The following is a 7,100-nucleotide window of genomic DNA, read 5'->3' as shown; positions in this document are numbered from 1 at the left end:
GTGGGGCTTGGCGTTGCATCTGTGGGCCAGTACTAACAGCCCCCTCCCCAGCAATGATGTCAGAGCTGAGTTCATGATTTCTTAGGAGAAGAGAGCTCCATTGGTAGAGAAACTTGTGCCCAAGAAGCCCTTTGCGGCGAGCCTGCCAAGCTGCTTATCAAATGGAAATGGGGCCACAGTAGGCTACAATTTCATAAAAATGACCTTCTCCCCACTTCTAAGTGATCCTGGTGAGGACACTGATTTCCTGTAGCAAATTCTTTTCCTTCATTCTGTTCCACCACTCTATCAGTCATGGATGAGGTTTTCCCTGGTCCCATCATCCACAAACTTGGTTAGTAAGTGAGTACAGAGGTCAATAGAACATTTGGCTACTGCTGTATCCATTTGCTCACATGACTAGTAAGTTCATGCATCTCTACTTTGTCCTGGAAAAGCTCCTGTTTTTATCCTAGAAAAAACAGTTTGGGATAATGGCTAGAGAGCAAGCTTGGAGGTGAGAGGGTCCTGGGTTCAGGTTCTGCTTCTGACACTTAATGGCTGTGTGACCTTAAATAAGTCACAACTTCTCAGGGCCTCGGAATTAAGTTGCAGAACAGTTGCTGATCTATGTTGATAGAGGAAGATTCATCCCTGGATATTCCCTATGTCATGAAATCAAAGATCTAGACCAATAAGATGACTGGAGAGGAAAGACTTTCTTGGAAGTTCATCAGTCTAGGCACAATTTCCACAGGTTGAGGGGGTGACAAAGCAGACCAGAAATGCCAGATGAGCTCGGCTTCCCCTTGACTCTATGGGTCATAGTTAATGCTCCTCTTCTTTTAAAGTAGCTGGTGGCACATTGGATGGAGTCTGGAGTCAGGAAGACCTGAGTTCAAATCCAGCTTTAGACATGTGTTGTCCAAGTGACCTTGGCCAAGTTACTGAACCTCTGTCAACCTCATTTTCCTTCTCTGTAAAATGGGAATAATAACAATATCTACCTCCCAGGGTTGTTAGGAGGATAAAATGAGATAATATTGTAAATGGTACAGAAATGCTAGCAGCTGTTGTTAGCTACTCTTTGAGAACTGCTAATGACTTTTGTGCCAATGTATTTCTACGATAAACTCCGTGATTTCTTTTTGATGAAGAATAAGGACATTTTAGGCTCTGAAGCTAAATTCAGACGTGTTAGGTATCCTCCAGGATTCACCATTTCTAGCCCTCACTCTTTGAAACTCCTGAGTGGGAATAAGGGGTACCCAGTATAAAACTGTTCAGCATGCCTCTCTTCAGTACTTTAGGTTTTGAGTGACAATAAATCAATCTTCCTGCACTGGCATCCTTTTCACTTCTCTCCATCCTCCTGATCCACAAATGAGATGTCAAGAGTAAAGAGGAGGGAAGTGAGATTGTCTTCCAGTAAGAGTCTCTGGATCACCTATCTTTACTCACTCATTTCCATGCAATGAATGGAACGAAAGTCTGTATAGACTTAACTGCAGCTGTGTGTATACATAATTTGTGAAAACATAACCCAAATACAAAGGGAAGGGCATTTGTAAAATGAAGTGAGCACAGCCAAGATTTGTATTTGAAAACTACACAAAAACAGATTCCACATCCTCTCTACAACTAGGTCCTTGCCTACAAAGTTTTGTGGAGCCACAGTGTGTACTAGATGGATAATATGATAGGGAGCTTAAGCAAATACAGATAGAAAACTAGAGATCCTACGGAAAGAGGTCATTTAGCTGTTCTATGAGGAACATCTCCAAGAAGAGATCTGTGAGGCAAGATCTTTTGTAAACATATTGTTTCACTAAGCACCTATCTTAAACTTGGGCCCTTTGCTGTAGGCCAGAGGTGGTGTGCCAGAACCAGATTTAAATGTTATTGAAAAATTGTTAGCAAAGTAAACATAAAACACGGATAACTACCTTTTAAAACTGTTAATGTGGCCCACAGGGATCCTTACGTAGGGATTAGTACCCTTTGTACTTGAGTTTGACACTGCTACGGTAGGTGACAGCGTGGTGTAATGGAGAGAATATTCATTGATCTTGGCATCCACAGTGCAGAATTTGAGCTTCAGCTCTGCCACTTTATAGAATGAGCAAGTCAGAACCTGAATCTTTCCTCATCCATAAAACAGGGATAATAATTACAGATCTTGATCTCTCTAAAGTGAAAAGGTCCTCAGAGGCTGTTCAGTCTAGATCATATTTGAGCAACGATCTTTTGACAAGTAAGTGTCCACCTTTCTGTAGAATTTCAGTGAGAAGATGTGCTCCAGCCTCAGACAACCTACTGGATAGTACTTAAAGTTTTCCTTATCTCAAGCCTATATTTATTTATTTACAACTTCTATCCATTGACCCTAGTCCATTCTTGGGATGAGTGAAATCAAGTCCTTGTAGGTTCCAGTTCTTAAAATTTTTGAAGAAAGATCATGTCTTTCCTAAGAATGGTGAGCACTGCAGTTTTGGTTGGTGGCTTAAAACTTAAATTTAGTAGATATGCATTTATTAGGCATTTACTATGTGCCAGGCACTGGGGATATACAAAGGAAATCTGTCCCCTCAAGGAGCACCTATTCTAATGGGGGAGACGTAAATAACTAGGACCACGCAAAATGTATAAAAGTCAATGAAAAGCAGTCTGAAAGGGGAAGGTGTTTGGCAGCTAGGGGAACAAGGGAAAGCCTTTTGCAGAAAGTGGTCTTTGTCCTGAGTCTTGAAAGAACCCAAAAGGCACAGAAGAGGGGTAGAGTATTCTAGGCAGAGTAAACAGGCTGTGCAAAGACGTCCAGACAGATGTTTGAGGAACTGCAAATAGGTCAGTGTAGCTGGATCCTAGAATGCCATGAAGTGAGTAAGGAGGAAAAAGGCTGAAAACAGAAAAGGGTCAAGGAGCTTTAAATGCCACATAAGATGCTTTTTGTTTGGTCCTGGAAGTAATAGGATGCCACTAGAGCTCATTGAACAGAGAAGAGACGAAACATGATTAACTGAGTATAGAATATATTGGAATGAGAAGTGAAGAGGCGGGGAAGCCAGTTAGAAGGCTATTGCAGTGCACAGGAGGGAGGTGATATGGGCCTGTGGCAGGTTTGTGAATGGGGAGAAAGGGGATGAGATATTGTGAAGGCAGAAATGACAAGATTTGGCAACAGATTGGATCTGTGGGGTAAGAGAGGGTGAGGATTCAAGAATGACACCAAGGTTGTGAACTGGGTGAATGGGAGGGTGGTACTCTTAACTGTGATTTGGAAGTTGGGGAAGGGGGAAGGATGATTTTTCTAAAAGTTGTTTTTAGATCTGTTAAGTTTGAGATCCCTACGGGATGTTCATTTCAAACTGTCAGCTAGAAATGGGATGACTAGCTCAGCTGACTAGGTCACCCTCTGTCTATGTAAACTCCTTTTAACTACCCTAATAATGATAAGATTCTTAGGAGTTACATGAATCATATTCTCCTATAGGAATGTAAACAATTTAACCTTATTGAGTTCCTTATGATTTTTTTCTTTGTTACTTCGTTTCCTTTTTTATGCTTCTCTTGAGACTTATGTTTGAATGCCAGATTTTCTATTCAGTTTCCAACTCTTCTGAAGCCGCAAGAGCTAGTGCTCCTTTCTGCCCTGTAACTGAGACCAGGGGCCTTGCTCCCTTGTGACCAACCTCAAGAACTCCTCTCCACCCTGGAACTGCAACCCAGAACTGCTATGGGCAATAAAGTTGCCAATCAGTGCCAGCTACACCTAGTACTCACAAAGGTTCACCTGTAATCTCTTTCTTTTTGTGGGTTATAAAGAGCTTTTTCCCCCATCACTTCCATGAGTTCCAAATTTTCTTCCCCTCCCTCTGTGAAATGGCATGCAAATTACTTGAAATAATAAACAACTTTGGCAAAGTTTCAGGTTACAAAATAAACCCACATAAATCATCTGCATTTCTATATATTACTAACAAAGCCCAACAGCAAGAGAGAGAAAGCATGGAATCTTATATGGGTTCCACACATACATTCCCATTAAACATATTTTCATATTAGTCACGTTGCATAGAAGAATTAAAGCAAATGGGAGAAACCATGAGAAAAACAAAACAAAACATAACAAAGGAGAAAATAGTCTGCTTTGTTTTACGTTCCAACTCCATAGTTCTTTCTCTGGATGTGGATAGCATTTTGCATCAAGAGTCCTTTGGGAAGGGCTAAGTCTATCCAGAACAGTCCTCACACATTGTGGCTGTTACTGTGTACAATGTTCTCCTGGCTCTGCTCACTTCACTCAGCATCAGTTCATATAAGTCCAGGTTTTTCTATGTAATCTTTTTCCAGCCAGTTGTCTGATCCCCTTACATTCTTTGGACTGAGAGCTCCTGAAGCTGTTGCTGTGGCAACAATCTCTAAAGCCCTCCACTGGTGCTGCAGCTTAGCTCTGGGTGACACAGACCTTTCTTAAGCCAGAAAAAAAGTGTCACCCCAACCTTTTGTTGCCTCTGCTACTCAAAAATTTTCTTTGAGGAGTTATTTTAAAGTTGTCTAGAGTGGAATATTGGGGGGGGGCACTTCAACTGGGTTGTAGCATCTAATCTGCCACTTTGGTAGTTATTATTCTGCAGAATAATTTATAATTATTATTTCATTTGATCCTCACAGTAACCTGGGAGTTGGGTGCTATTATGATTCCCATTTTACAATTGAGGAAACTGAGGCAGGCAGCAGTTAAGTGACTTGACTGTGGTCACAGAGCTAGTAATTGGCAGATTAAGACTCAGGTGTTCCTACCTTTAGGACTTCTGCTTTAGTCACTGCAGCACTTAGCTGCCCTCTGTAAAATGAAATGGGGTTGGATTAGATAGATTCTGAGGTCTGCCAAGATTCTTTTTGTTACGTTTGCCCAAGAGATAGCAGGACCAAGGGTCAGAATATTCAGCTAGGATTTAGTGAGTTTTGGACCTGTTTTCTAGTTTGAACCCTAATTTGCCCTATGATTTTGGGCAGACACTTATTGTGTGTCAGTTTTTCTATTTTATCAATATCATCAACTGTAGTGATAATGATAGCTAATATTTTATAATGCTTACTATGTGCCAGGCACTGTGCTAAGTGCTTTGCACTTACTTGACCCTCACAATGACCCTGTGAAGTAGGTGCTATTATTATCCTTGTTTTCCAGATAAAGAAACTGAGGCAAAGAAGTTAAGGGACTTGACCAGGGTCACACAATAATTGCTTGAGGCCAGCTTTGAGCTTAGGTCTTCTTGACTCCAAACCCGGCACTCTAACCTACTGTGCCACTTAACTTCCCTTGTGAAATATAAGGGTAAAGATAATCCACAGAAACTGAACACCTGTTATTTACAAACTCTACTACCTGGGGTCTATGAACTTGTTTTTTTAAAAATATTTTGAAACTAGTTTGATATAACTGGTTTAATTTATAATCCTATATATTTTTATTTTATGCTGTATTCATTTAAACATTATTCAGAGAAGGGGTCCATTGGCTTCACCAGACTGCCAAAGGGGACCATGACACATAAAAAAGATTAAGAACCTTTCCTTTTTTTTGTAAATGGTATTTTTTTTTCTAATTTCATGTAAAGATAGTGTTCAACATTCATTTTTTATAAGATTTTGAGTTCCAAAATTTTCTCCCTCCCGCTCCCCAAGACAGCAAGCAATTTAGACATAGGTTATACATGTGCAATCATGTTAAATGTGTTTCCACATTAGTCATGTTGTGAAGAAGAAACAGAACAAAAGGGAAAGACCACCACCACAAAAAAAAACCAAAAACCCCAAAGTGAAAATAGTATGGTTCAATCTGTACTGACTCCATGGTTATTTCTCTGGAATGTGGATAGCATTCTCCATCATGAGTCTTTTGGAATTGTCTTAGATCATTTATTGCTGAAAAGAGCTAAGTCTATCACAGTTGATTATCACACACTATTACTGTTACTGTGTACAATGTTCTCCTGGTTCTGCTCGCTTCACTCAGCATCAGTTCATATACATTTTTCCAGAGTTTTCTGAAATCTGCTTGCTCATCATTTCTTATAGCACAATAGTATTCCATTCCATTCATAACCCACAACTTATTCAGCCATTCCCCAAATGATGGGAATCCCTGCAGTTTTCAATTCTTGGTCACTACAAAGAGAGCTGCTATAAATATTTTTGTACATATGGGTCCTTTTCCTTTTTTTATGATCTCTTTGGGATATAGACCTAATAGTGGTATTGCTGAGTCAACAGTTATATATAGTTTGATTATCCTTTGGACAAAGAAGAACCTCTACTCCTGAATCTATTTTCTAACTCTTGAATCATGTTTTCTTATTTTCCCAATAGTCTCACAACTATGATAACTAACAGATTTGGTTCCAAGCTAACAGCAGGATTATACATACAATCTTAGTTCAACCAGTTTCAACTACTTAGCTAGGTAATATTTATAAAATATTTTGCATAGTGTCTGGCCCATAGTAGATGCTATATAAATGCTAGCTATTATTATAATGAATTATCATTATAATACTAACACAAGGTGTCTTAAAAGTCTTAGTATGGTTATAAGCATTGAAGCTTAAAACTGAACTAAGACGTTTGGGACTTCCTATATTTTGGTATGTTCTTGTCTGACAGCTGAAAATTTAGAATTGTGCTAAGGAACTGTAACACAGGAGCTCAGCTCCAGGCAGGTCCACACTGGATTCAGCCGAACCAAAGAAAGACCATGGAACAACAGACAGGGAATTCATACCTGTTTATTACTCCAAGCAGAGGCGGGCAAGGAGAAATGAGGAAAGACACCTGCTCCTATAGAGATAAAAAAGGAACCAGAGGAGAAGTTTCTTTTGAACTTCTCAGAGGCAAGGCAATGGCCAGAGCCAGGGCAGTGTGAGGGAGGCTCTGCTAGAGAGAGTCCAGGTCAGAGTAACCTCTCCTTAGACTGTGCTAGAGGGGTAAAAGCCCTAAAACTGTGCTGTTCCCAGAACCCAGGCTGGAGCAGCACCTCCCTGAGTGAGTCTGGGGGAGGATGAGCTATGCCAGAGTTGAGGCAGTGTGAGCCAGTGACAGAAGTGGGGGGTCAGGATCCC

The sequence above is a fragment of the Notamacropus eugenii genome, chromosome 1 (assembly GCF_028372415.1).
Source record: "Notamacropus eugenii isolate mMacEug1 chromosome 1, mMacEug1.pri_v2, whole genome shotgun sequence".
In the NCBI taxonomy this organism is placed as follows: domain Eukaryota; kingdom Metazoa; phylum Chordata; class Mammalia; order Diprotodontia; family Macropodidae; genus Notamacropus; species Notamacropus eugenii.
The sequence above is the reverse complement of the archived record's forward strand: the minus strand, read 5'-3'. Positions refer to the sequence as shown.